This window comes from Lutra lutra, chromosome 18 (assembly GCF_902655055.1).
Source record: "Lutra lutra chromosome 18, mLutLut1.2, whole genome shotgun sequence".
In the NCBI taxonomy this organism is placed as follows: domain Eukaryota; kingdom Metazoa; phylum Chordata; class Mammalia; order Carnivora; family Mustelidae; genus Lutra; species Lutra lutra.
The window spans coordinates 33980406-33994081 of NC_062295.1; the positions used below are offsets into that span (position 1 = coordinate 33980406).

A 13676-nucleotide genomic window follows, 5' to 3' on the forward strand; every position below is an offset into this window, starting at 1 on the left:
CCAAGGGCTCTACCCACTTCATTTCATTCAGTTTCTCTCTTGTGTGGATTCCTAGATGATTGGAAAGGTATGAACTGTACTTGAAGGTTTTCCCACATTCTTTGTATTCAGAAGGTCTTGCTCCACCATGAGATTTCTGGTGCTAAATAAGATAAGAGCTCCAACTGAAGGCCTTCCCACATTCACAACATGCATAAGGTCTCTTTGCAGTGTGAATCCTGTGGTGTTTAATAAGAAGTGAACTCCTACTGAAAGATTTCCCACACTCGCTGCAATCATAAGGAGTCTCCACTGGGTGGACTCTCTGGTGTTCAATGAGGTGTGAGTTACCACTGTAAGTTTTCCCACAGTCATTGCACTCATATGGTCTCTCTTTGGTGTGAACTCGCTGGTGTTCTATTAGACTTGAGCTCTGGCTGAAGGCCTTCCCACACATGCTACACACATAGGGTTTCTCCCTCGTGTGGATTCTCTGGTGTCGAACAAGTCTTGAGCTCCGACCAAAAGTTTTCCCACAATCATCACACATATAAGGCAGCTCTCCTGTATGAACTATCTGAAGCTGGATAAGGTATGAGCTGCACCAGAAGGTTTTCCCACAGTGACTATATTCATAGGGTTTCTCTTCAGTATGTGTTCTTTGATGCTGAATAAAGTTTGAAATATGGCCAAAAGCTTTTCCATATTCATGACACTCATAAGGTTTCTCTTATGTGTGGATCCTTTCATGCTGAATAAGGTATGAGTTCCACCTGAATAACTTCCCACAAATATTACACATTTGGGATTTCTCTTCAATTAAGAATTTATGGCTGTTGGATAGAGTTTGTGGTGTTATGAAAGTTTTGTCCATATTCAGAGCCCCTTATGTTTGTTTTGTTCATATTCATCTCCTTCGTGTAGTTGTAGTCCTACTTTGAGAGTTTTCTGCTTTTATAATTAACTGATCCTCAAACCAGGTCTCACCATCTGACAGAAAGCATAAAAAAAATAAAATGTAACAAGAAAAACTCCTGGTGGGGAACAGGATGATCAGAGTATTCCAGAAGTATTTGTTTTTTAAAAAAGTATGAAAAATGTCCTTGCAATATAGGGAAAAGATGAATACAAGTTGAGCAGATCTGGAGAAAGTGGTGGGAAAACTAAAATTCGGGTTTATGAAGTAGATAACCAGACAGACATACTAGGATTAGCAGAAAGGGAAGCAGAGTTTGAGGGAAGTGGAGTCATCTCAGAACTTTAGAAGGGAGAGGCTGGGAGCTACATATGGGGTGGGGCAGGGTCTGAACAGATAAATTAAAGAGGAGATCCTCACCGTAGAGGTTCTGCCCACATAGCACCCTGGCCACATGATCATCCCTGAGGAAGACTCCCTTCATGTATCAGAGACCAACACCTTTCTCACTAGAGTATCTCTCTCTACACTCAGATGTTCACATGCTCATTCATGAACACAAACTCGGACCTCATATGAATCTTTTAGAAATATTGCAAATGGGTAAGATTTGATAAAGGAAGAGGTGGGAGGAGGAAAAGTTATTTAAAATATGAACCACGGGGTAACGAGAAATATTCCCAAGTTGATTTCAACTCTAAGAGAATATACAAAAACAAATCCTGTACTCCTGCATTCAAGGGAGACAGGAGAGAAAAACATCTCCTATTTAACACATTTCTCCCCTTAACTGAAATACCACTTAACTAAAGCTAGAGAGGTTGTTTTGCAATGAAATTAGAGAAAGGAGGCTCTGTTCTAAGAGGGATCTTTATGAAAGGAGGGGGTGCTGTGAAACAGCCAATGTCGCATTTCCATCAGCAGTGAAAGCGTAACACATAAACAGCCCTGATTTTATTTGTCAATGGTCATTTTAAGAATTTAATAATCATCTGTGCTGTCTTATCACAGAACCATATTCACACTTGTTTTCCACCTCCAAATACGCCCTCATCCTCTGTATGTTGTTTAGATATTGTGTTTTTAACAATTTTTCCTTCTGATAGGAATTTTTAAGATCCCCTCTCTCAGTAACTTTCAAACATACAATACAACATTATCAAGTGTAATTGCCAGGTTGTACATTACATCCCAGGACTTGTTTATCTTATAACTGGAAGTTTCTACCTTTTAGCCCCATTCATCCAATTCCCCCCCTCCCACTCCCCATATCTGGCAACCACGAGTCTGTTTTCTGTGTCTGAGTTGGGATTGTTTTTTGTTTTTTGTTTTTTGTTTTTTTGATTCCACATATAATTGAGATCACACAGTATTTGTCTCTGTTTGATTTATTCCACTTAGTGTAATGCCCTCAAGGTTCATCCGTGTTGTCGAAAATGGCAGGATTTCCTTCTTTTTGTAGCTGTACAATATTCCACTGTGTATAGTCATATATTTTTGTAGGCACAGCACATTCTGCTTTATCCACTCGTCCACTGATGGACACTTAGGCTGCTTCCATGTCTTGGCTACTGTACATAATGCTGCAGTGAACGTAGGGGTGCAGGTAGCTTTCCGAGACAGTGCTTTCATTGCCTTCAGATAAATACTCAGAAGTGGAACTGACAGATCATATATAGTTCTGTTGGTAGATCACCAATTTACATTCTCACCAACACGTGTTACTTCTTATCTTTTACACGATAAACATTCTAGCAGTGTGAGTGATTACTGACTTAATGTTTTTACATCCGATTGGACATGTGTTTAACTGTTTCTCTTATATGTCACACAAATTGCAAACAGAGAACACCAGCTAGCTCTAAAAAGTTAGGTAACTTAGAAAGATAAAGGCATCGATCGAGTCTAAATACTAGCTAGGCAGGCCAATTCTTTTTAGCAAGATCATAATGAACTGGTACTATGAATTCAAGTCACTCACTGTGCATGGTCCCGACAGAACTTTCTGTGGTTATACAGCTGTTCCACATCTGCACTGTCCAATACAGTAGCCAATGGCCATGTATGGCTACTGACCACTTGAAATGTGGCCAGTGCAACTGAGCAGCTGAATTTTTAATGGTATTTAATTTTAAATTAAATCTTTTAAAAAAATGGAAAGATCAATAGCCCGGGAATGCCTCCATTTGGACTTGGATTTGGAATACTTCATGAAGCAGGAGATGTGCCTTCTGTGGTTGGCTTGGGCAAATATTAAAATGAGGGTTTCTTCTACATCTCCCTGGCCTGGCCCATCTTTCCAGCCTCATTCCCCTCTCCTCCCCTACCTACACAAAGCCTCCTCTCCTTTCTGTTGGACCATGCTATTTGTTCTCTCCCAACATGTGAAGGCTTAGTATCCTAGAGGATGAGCCTTTTATGTGGCCCACTGCCAGAGAACTGACAGCCGGCCTGACATCTTCAAGAATGTAAATCCTACAGCTCTCAGGCCCTGTTCAATATTGCTCTTTCCATTAAGCTGAAGATGATCCTTCCCCTACAACTCTTGAATCCTTCTCTTTACCAGTCCTGTGACACTTGAACTCATTCACATTACCTTACTGAGCTGGTACCAACAACATGCCAGGTACAGTTCCAGGTGCTGAGATACAGCAGGGGGCAAACAGGCAAAAACTCTGCCCTCTAAAGGTCTTTCATTATAGTAAGGGAGCTGGATAGGAAACCTTGTAAATTACATACTACTAGATGACACAAGTGGTACAGAGACAAAATCAAGAATAGAGAGCCAGAGGGAGGGAGTGGGCAGAAGGGTTCTAATTTTACACCCCACAGTCAAAGGAGGACTAAGACAATGACACTGAAGCAAAGACTTGAAGGAGATAAGGGTTTCTGGAAAAGTGCATGACACATGGAAGAAACAGCAAGTTCAAAGGACTGGGGTCTTCAAAGAGTCAAGTATGACTAGAACGCAATGAGCATGGGGAAGAGTAGTGAGAAATGAGGTCAGAGACATAGAAAGGAATCACAGAACATAGGACCCGATAGGCTATTTTAAGAGGTGTCCTTTTATTGGGTGAGACAGGAAGCCTTGGGAGGCTTGTGACCAAAGGAAGACACGACCTGACATTTTAACAGGATCACGCTGCCGGCTATGTTGGGAAGAGATGGTAGGGAGGCAAAAGCAGAGACAGGACAACCAGCCAGGAAGCCACTGCCGTAATCCAGATGAGGGATGATGGCACCCTGGACCAAGATGGTGGCAGAGAAGGTGGTAAGAAGTGCTAGGATTCTGGAAAAAAGTGGTGATGATGGTATGGACAGGATTACTGACTGACGGGTATGAATACAGAAGAACAAAGTTTTCTCTCTGGGTTGAGTAGCTGGAGGGATTGTGTCCCCTTCTCCTGAAATGGGGGATATTTATGACAGGCGACAGCATCTCCAATAATCTAAAAAGACATTTCTACGTGGCTCTCATACCCTAAGTCTCTTGAGATCAGTATGTCTCAAACGTGCTCCTCCCTCTGGTGTATGACTATTTGTTATATTGTTCTTTGCAACTCTCCTCTAGCTTTAGCGTTTTCAAAATAAAAAGGGAACGGGTGACAACGAGCAGTAACTCCCTTTTCTGCCCCACATCCCCTCGGTAAATAAGTACTACTGTTTCTACCTACTATACATTCCTTGGTTTTTGTCCCTATCCTCCTATTATCACTAGTAACGGCCTAAGTCAGATCCTAATCACCTCTCACCTCCCGTACCACACTCAACAAATCAGATTCTCTCCCTTGATATACAAAGCTCACTGGCTAGCTGCCTATTAAGAAAAGCCGACATAGGGGCGCCTGGGTGGCTCAGTGGGTTAAAGCCTCTGCCTTCGGTTCAGGTCATGATCTCAGGGTCCTGGGATCGAGCCCCATATCGGGCTCTCTGCTCAGCAGGGATCCTGCTCCCTCCTCTCTCTCTGCCTGCCTCTCTGCCTTACTTGTGATCTCTGTCAAATAAGTAAATAAAATCTTTAAAAAAAAAAAAAAGAAAAAGAAAAGAAAAGAAAACAAAAGAAAAGCCAACATAACATACTTCAATATCTACCAAACAAAAGCTAAGCTCCTTGGCCTGGCATTTCTTTCCCACAGTCTTACTCTACTCTGTCTCACAGACTCACCGTCTGTCACATCTCCTCTATGCTCCAATCAATGTGAACAGTTTCCTGGCCATGCATATCCCCTCCCACATCCTTTTCCTCCACCTATCAAAAACCTATTCAACCTTCCAGACCCCAGCTCAAAGGCAACCTCCTTCCTGAAACCTAACCCTACTCTAATCCCACCTGGAAGTGAGCTCGCCCTTCAATCTCTAAAGCATTTGCTTTCTGCCTCCTTCCTAGAATTTAACCACATCGTCTTGGGGCCTCTCCTTGGAAGTATTTTTAGTTGTGTGTGTTCAATTTATATTGAAAGTATCTCTAGATTAAAAGGTGTCTTCCAGGGCACCTGGGTAGCTCAGTGGGTTGAGGCCTCTGCCTTCGGCTCAGGTCATGGTCCCGGGGTCCTGGGATTGAGCCCCGCATTGGACTCTCTGCTACGCAGGGAGCCTGCTTCCCCACCCCCTCTGCCTGCCTCTGCCTGCTTGTGATCTCTGTCAAATAAATAAATAAAATCTTTAAAAATAATAATAATAAAATAAAAGATGTCTTCCAGGGGTGCCTGGGTGGCTCAGTGGGTTAAAGCCTCTGCCTTCAGCTCAAGTCATAATCTCAGGGTCCTGAGATTGAGCCCCGTGTCAGGCTCTCTGTTCAGCAGGGAACCTGCTTCCCTTCCTCTCTCTCTGCCTGCCTCTCTGCCTACTTGTGATCTCTGTCTGTCAAATGAATAAATAAAATATAAAAAAAAAAATGATGTCTTCCATTTCTTTGTCTCCAAGTCCAGTACTATGTAAAGAACCCTGCACACAGTTTGGCGCTTCAAAATGCTCCTAATTAGGGCACTTGAATGGCTCAGTTGGCTAAGCATCTACCTATGGCTCAAGTCATGATCTCCGCATCCCAGAATCTGGCCCCACATCAAGCTCCCTGCTCATCGGGGAGCCTGCTTCCTCTCCTCCCCACTCATGATCTCTCTTGCTATCTCTCTCTCTCTCAAATAAATAAAATCTTCAAAAAAACAAACAAAACTAAAAAAATGCTCCTGTTTATCTCCCAGCAATCCAGAGAAGAATCGTTAAGTCACTGAGGGGCCCAAACAGACCATTTGTAAAACATCTTCAGGACTGAGGCGCAAACAGAATTCAGAGAGATGTATCTCCTCATGGGTCAGAGCCACTTACAGAAAAAATATCAAAAACTTGAATTCGAACCCTGGTAGAGAGTAGGACCTTCTGGAATGCTTCAGCAGACAGTGGCCAGACTGAGACAGACCTCGAGAAGCCCAAGAAGAGAGCAGTTGTCCCCTGAAATAAACAAATCAAATGTGTCCCTGTGGATGAAGTTTTAAAAAAAAAAGAGTTTCTTCACTGATCTGCTTCTAATTTAAAGGGAAGGGGGGAAAGTAGTTCTTCTAACCCTGACTACAAAGCTGTGGGATCCCAAGTATATTTACTTCTAACAGCAGAAGAAATGAGCATTACTTATTGTACTGGGTCCAACAGTGCCGTTTCCCTGCACCGCCCCCCACTGATTCATGTCCACCTGGAACCTCAAATATGACCTTATTTGGAAGCAGAGTCTTTGCAGAGTTAAGATGAGGTCAGAATGGATTCGGGTAGGCCCTAAATCCAATGACTACCATCCATATAAGAGAAATGAGAGGAAGATTCAGACATGGAAACACACAGGAAAGAAAGCCATGGGACAAGTGAGGCGGCCTTAAGCGAAGAAGCAGCAAGGATTGCTGGGGACCACCAGAAGCTGGGAACAGCCAAGGAGGGATTCTACCCTAGAGCCTTCAGAGGCAGCACAGCCTTTGTGGACTTCTAGTTTGCAAAACTGCAAGAGAATACAGTTCTACTCTATGAAGCCATGAAGTTGTGGTAATTCGTTACGGAAGCCCTAGGAAACGAATATACTCCCTGTTTGATTTAGCCAATCAGCCAACGTACATCCCACCTACTACATGCAAGATACCAGTAGAGGGCTTATAAAGGTGCTTCAAAGCACAATCAGGAAGGACAACCCCTACCTAGGTGAACTGGAGATGGCAGCCTCAAAGAATGACGTTGACCTGGATCTTGAACTATGATCAGGATCAACAAGATGAAGAATATTCCAGGCAAAAGTAATAGCATCTGCGAAGGCTCAGCAACATGGAGGGGAACACTAAGTTTAAGGAATAATTAAAAAAAAAAAAAAAAGAAAAGAAAACCTCCATGTGAGTGAAATATATGGCCCATGTGGGCAGGAAGCCAGAGATACAGCAGAAAAACAGAGGAGAACCAGACGGGGTGCCTGGGAGGCTCAATCAGTTGGGTGTCTGACTCGATTTCGGCTCAGGTCATGATCCTGGGGTCATGAGATCAAGCCCACACTGGGCTATTCGCTGAGCACAGAGTCTGCTTAGGATGCTGCCCCCCCACTCGTGCTTTCTCTTTCTCTCAAGAGAGGAAGAAAGGAAGGAAGGAAAAAAGGAAAATAGGAAAAGGGTAGAGCCAGTTATGAAGAAGCATATATGCCACACCCAGGGCTTTGGACAGAGACTGACTTGATCAAATTTGTTTCCAGGGAAATTCATTCTGGCAGCAGATGGAGGACAGCCTAGAGTAGGGAACATGGCCAATAGCACAGGGATGTGTCAACGCTCCAAGAAAACTAGAATGGGCCTAAAGTGAGGAAATGGCAGTCACAGGCAACAGAATCAGGCCTTTCTGAAGAAAAAATGACAGGATTTGGCAGTGGTTGACTGAATATGGAGGGAAGGAGAATAGTAGAGTACAACTCCAAATTTTCCAGCTTGGGAAAACCAGTTACTAAAATTAACCAAGGTAGTCACTGGAAGGTAGGGAGGTGGGGGCCTGGCGGAAAACAAGGAGCTCCGAAGCACACCCATGAACATCTAGTATTCAGGAACCAGCTGGCAGCAAGAGCAGAAGAAAGCAGTTAAGAGAGGTCCTGAAAGGGGATAGGATCACCCACAGGAGTGTAAAGAAGAGGGCTAAGAACAGTCTTGGGGAAAAACCAATGTTTTAAAAACAGATGGAGAAACAGGAGTGGGGAAGGCCCGAGAAGGCAAGACCAGAAGAAAAGAGAAGAGTACGTCCAACACCAAAGAACACGATGTGCAAGGAACAGCAATCACATCAACAAAAAAATAGTTATAAGGCACAAAAAATTAAAGCTGAAAAAAGGTGTCCAGTGGATTCATTAGCTAAGCCACTGGCAACGTGGCTTTGATCAATTCTGATGGAGCAGAAGCAGTGCCCTGCGTTACAAAAGCAAAAGCAACTAGTGATAATTTTTTTTAAGAGGTATGACAGTGATGGGAACGAGGGCGATTGTACCCAATTCCTCCCTAATGCTCAATCAACCATCAGGTCCTTGGGTTTTCATGTAAACGTCTCTTGCATCTGTTTGTTTCCTTCCTCACAGCCCAAGTCTGTTTCATAAACTTCATGGAGGAGGCTGCCGTGCATGGGATGCTGGGATATGTGGCGTTTGGGTAGGCAGAGAATGTAGGGGACAGCAATGCACATGAGAAAAAGGACACAAAGGCACAACGGTGGAGAGTGCAGGGTCTGTGGCATTACTTTGTGCAGACACACCAGTCTTGCTGGGTTTGTTTTGGGGAACACACAGGAAAGATTTCAAGGTAGGTTGAGGCCACACTGCAGAGGACCCTGGATGCCAGGTTATGGAGTATGGATTGAATGCAGTGGGCACTGTGAACCAACATGAGTAAATGAGTATTTTAGAAGGTAAATGAGTATTTTAGAAGAGAGCCTATGGTAAGCATCTATCCCCTCTCATTTAAAACTTGACTCCTTTCGGGGCTCCTGGGTGGCTCAGTGGGTTAAAGCCTCTGCCTTCGGCTCAGCTCATGGTCTTGGGGTCCTGGGACTGGCCCCACATCTGGCTCTCTGCTCAGTGGGGAGCCTGCTTCCTCCTCTCTCTGCCTGCCTCTCTGCCTGCTTGTAATCTCTGTCTGTCAAATAAATAAATTTTTAAAAAATCTTTAGGGAAAAAAAAAAAACTTGACTCCTTTCTGGAACGTCTGGGTGGCTCAGTCAGATAAGTGTCCAACTCTTGATCTCAGTTCAAGTCACGATCTCAGGGTCGTGAGATCGAGCCCCATGTTGGGTTCCATGCTGGGCATGGAGCCTGCTTAGGATTCTCTCCCTCTCCCTCTGCTCCTCCGCTCGCTCACTTGCTCTCTCTAAATAAATAAATAAATACAACAATAGTATACTACTTAAAAGAGAAATGCCAACTTCATACCTTTCTTACTCTAAATTCTTTCAAGGTGAGACTTCTGACTTTCTAAGACTTCCAGGGCCAAAAACCAGTCTACGGGGATCTCCTCTTGCAAACTTCTACAGTTTATTGTCCCAAAGCCTCTCACAGGTAACTATTCCAACTCTTAAGTTTGCAGGTGAGTAGGGGTTTGGTTTTCTTCCAACTTAGTCCCAGCACCTCATACTAAGAGCTCAATCAATACCTGTCAAGTTAACAAATTAGTCTGAAAACATAGTTCTTACAAATAAATGTGTAAAAGAAAATCTCCCCCAAAATAAGCCATTTCAGAGTCTTTATCTAAGTCTTTGTCACCCATTTTAATAATCTTTTTTTTTAATGGCTAGACATATACTACTTAATGGTGGGATGGATGGCAGATTGAAATAAAAATGTTGATACTCAGGGAAAAAATGTTGATAGTAATAGCTTAACCTCATTTTCCATCAGCAGGTGGCAGCTTATCTACTGTACTCCACAGGCAAAGCACCCTCTTGGAGTTTACACCTCAGGTAGTAAATGTATCTTCCCTAAGGATGAAGGAGAGCCTGGGTAGGATGAGCAGAGAAGCCCGCTCTTTTCCTGGTACTTCAGGTATGGGACATACTTGGCTGAGTTCATTCATTCATTTATTCACACATTTCCTGAGCTGCTCCAAAAGCCAAGCAAGTTGGCAGGTGCTGGAATGACAGATCCTCCAAGACTTAGGGCTAGGATAGTACTGCTGAGGCAGGTCTGCTCCACACAGTCAAGAGAGGAAACTTTGGTTAAAGGCTTTATTTACAGGTAATAGAGCCCTGAGGTAAAAAAAAAAAAAAAGGGGGGGGGGGGTGTTGTTTTCCACCAGGCCAATTCTAAGTGTAAGTTAATCGTGTCCATCTGATCCGAGGCCGCGGCTGGAAGGACAAAGTTTAGACAAAGAAAGCCAGCTAGGTCAGCTCCTCACCCTTGCTCTTTCGGGGCTCCTGCTGGGAGGATGGGTACAGGGACTCCGGGGTTATCTGCTCAGGCAGCTTCTCCATGGGCTGGATCCAATCCCCGGTGCTGCTCCAAAGACAAGACCTCTAAAATTTCTTTAGAGCGCGGCACAACGGACGGGCAGTCACTGCGGGAAAGGGAGGGAGAAGAGGGCAGATGTAGGGGAACCGGCAAGTGAAGCTTTTCCAGGAGAGGGTCCCACTTATCTCCCCGCTGGCAGGCTGGGCCCCGGAGCCGGGGGCGCGGTCCGGCCCGAGGCCCCACCTCACGCCACCTGGGTTCCCTCGGCCCGAGCCCCACCCCCGCCGCAGGACAGTGCTTCTCCCCAAGCGACAGCGCGGGTCGGCAGCTCCCGGTCCCGGACCTCGATACTCACTGGCGCAACCGCTCCGCAGCAGCGGCGACCACGGTCCCCCGGCACGACTGGAAACTCGGGCTCCCCCGTGCGCACTTCCGGGTCCCGTCTAGGCAGCTCGGAGGTCTCCTCTCGATCGCGAGTTCTCAGGAGCCGCTGGCGGGGAGCTTGGCCCAGAGCGGCTTGGGATCACGTCTCTTTCCGGCCCCAAGGAGGCATGGAGGGAGATGGGGCTAGATTTTCCTATTTGCCCTTCATCACCCATGTGGACCTAGGATCTAAATTGGTTACTTCTTTCTCACCCCTACTGTCCGTATGCACCCCCACTCGCCTACACCCTTGACCCCTGCGGTTTTACCACCCATTCCCACCTCCCTTCTTCCAAATCACAAGGCGGGATGACCCTGCTGGGAGGAAATCCCTTATCTTATACCCGCAATCCAGCCTATCCTCTCCCTATGTCGCTTCAACCCCTACACTACTCCAGTACCCCCTAACTGGGCCTGGAGTATGTAAGTAAGCAGGGCTAACATATTGGTATCCATGGGCTAAAAGAGGAAGAAAAGCCTCAGAAATAGGATCAAGATTTCAAACACCCTACTGTGCCTAGGTAAGTTTGCCAGAGGTATATTTGATACGTTGATGCAGGAAAAATGTTAAGGAAATGAATTGTTCCTGATAGGGATATTTCCTGCTAAACTCAGAAACAGCAGTTACCACTGATGGAGTAAAATGGCGTCTCATTAATTTTCACAACAATCCCATGAAGTTCGTACTTTTTCACAATTTTAGGTGCCTCAAACTGCAGACTCAGTAAGTAAAGGCAGCCTTTAGACCCCTGGCCAGTTCAAACCAGAGTCTGGGGAAGGACAAAGTCTAGACTGGGTGGAGATTTGGAATTGGAGCAGGTGTGGGGGAAAACAGACAGACACTGGCATTATGCCCAAGTTGTAAATTTATAAACATGAATGGATTACAAATATGAGGTCAACCATTTTCTAAAAGTGAAGAGCGTGGGGGTGCCTGGGTGACTCAGTTGTTAAGCGACTGCCTTCAGCTCCCGTCGTGATCCCAAGGTCCTGGGATGAGCCCTGCATGGAGCCCCACATCAGGCTCCCTGCTCAGCAGAAATCCTTTTCCCTCTCCACTCCCCCTGCTTGTGTTCCCTCTCTCGCTGCATTTCTGCCAAATAAATAAAATCTTAAAAAAATAAAAGTGAAGAGTGTGAACAGGATGCATCAGCAAAATGAAAAATTCCAGTATTTATTTTCTCATTGACTTGTACAGTGCACTACCTGTTTGAAATCATCCTTCCAGTCTCGGATTAAACACTGGTTCATTCATGCACTCATATTTTGAAGGGAGTGTAAGATGTGATCCCAAAGGGTACAAATCTTAGCAAAAAGAGATGTCAAGTTTTGCTAACTCCAGTAAGGAGCGCCTATGGGGAGGCAGTTCCTACCAGTCTAGGATTCCTGATGACCTCTCAAGCCATATTTAAGTTCTCCAAACCCAGGGTATCCCACCCTGGACAATGCTAGTCCTGCACTGCTAAATGCTTGCTCTTTAATTCGCTCTTTTTTAGACTTCATGCTAAACACTTACATTCTCATTGGTTTTTTTTTTTTTTTTAAGATTTTATTTATTTGAGAGAGAGGCAGTGAGAGAGAGCATGAGCAAGGAGAAGGTCAGAGAGAGAAGCAGACTCCCCATGGAGCTTGGGAGCCCGATGCGGGACTCGATCCCGGGACTCCCAGGATCATGCCCTGAGCCGAAGGCAGTCGTCCAACCAACTGAGCCACCCAGGCGTCCCCTCATTGGTTTTTATAGTGATGTTTATATTTGTAATTCTTTGGCACTTAATACATGACCAGTACCTTTTCCATTACTTGGTTTAATTTTCATGCTATTATTAATCATCACATGGACAAGGAAACCAGAGGCTAAAATGTCCAAAGTAGGGGCGCCTGGGTGGCTCAGTGGGTTAAGCCGCTGCCTTCGGCTCAGGTCATGATCCCAGGTCCTGGGTTCGAGCCCCACATCGGGCTTTCTGCTCAGCGGGGAGCCTGCTTCCTCCTCTCTCTCTGCCTAATAAATAAATAAAATCTTTAAAAAAAAATAAAAATAAAAATAAAATGTCCAAAGTCACACAGCTAGTAAACAGCAAAGTTGAAACACAGGTATGTCCAATTTTCAAGTCATTGCTGTGACTAATGTTGTCTTCATTACTTAGTAGATGGTTTAACTGTGCCCACAGGTTAGCACTGAATATCACACAGCATCTGGCAACTGTATTACTGAATGAATGAAAGGATAGATGAGGTCACACTTTCAGATGTGGGAATCCCGTTGTGCTTTGCGGTTATGACACCCAAGGGGCCTCCTTTGAACTTCACTCTTAAATTTCCTCAGTTGCCCACTACTTCCTAGGGTGAGCCATTCCTCCAGAGAGCTTACTACATTGAGGATGCCAAACTCTTTCATCTGGAGGCCTTCTGACATGCTCTTTTGCCTGAAATACTCTCCCTGCTCCTCTTCCAGTGGTCCCCATCTCTCTGGTCTACATCTATCCACTCTCTGCTCAAGTAAAAAACCTAGTAATCAAACTTGATTTTCCCATTACCCACCCTGTTCACTGCTATAATTTAATCAGAAGTGATAGGAAACCTAATACATGTCCATCAATCAGCAAGTTCCAATTAGCAGGGGAGAAGAGCACATTCTGGCCATTGAGAAATGGAAATGTGTATAGTGATGGGAGCTAGGATAGCTTGACAGGAGGTCAAGAATTTGGAAGCTCTGACCTGTGGCATGTCATTGTCAAAATTATCTAAGCCTGTTTCAGGGAGCAGGATCTCTGACTTGCTCCCCAAAGATATGGAGAGTACCTTGACTACTCCAGTAGTACTCCAGACAGCTCTGGAAGCATTCAGATTAACTGCAAACTGGTAATAGTCAACCACTGAGGATATAACAGGGAATGAAGAGCTATCAAAGAAAACTTCTCT

At 44.8% G+C, this 13676-nt stretch overlaps 1 protein-coding gene across 4 annotated transcripts in view; it reads right to left on the reverse strand.

Moving 5' to 3' along the window:
• TMEM225B (transmembrane protein 225B) overlaps positions 1 to 11788 on the reverse strand; it is a 32191-nt gene extending 20403 nt beyond the window's left edge. For 2 of the 4 annotated variants that reach the window (XM_047714628.1, XM_047714625.1), the window contains exons 1-2: positions 10690 to 11785; positions 10282 to 10440 (exon numbers count right to left, since the gene is read on the reverse strand). The gene's annotated coding sequence lies outside the window, so the exon portion shown is untranslated. Of the gene's footprint in view, positions 1 to 10281; positions 10441 to 10689 lie in introns of all 4 variants that reach the window. The other 2 variants (XM_047714624.1, XM_047714627.1) reach the window with 2 other exon arrangements.
• Between the last annotated feature and the right edge of the window lie 1888 nt (positions 11789 to 13676).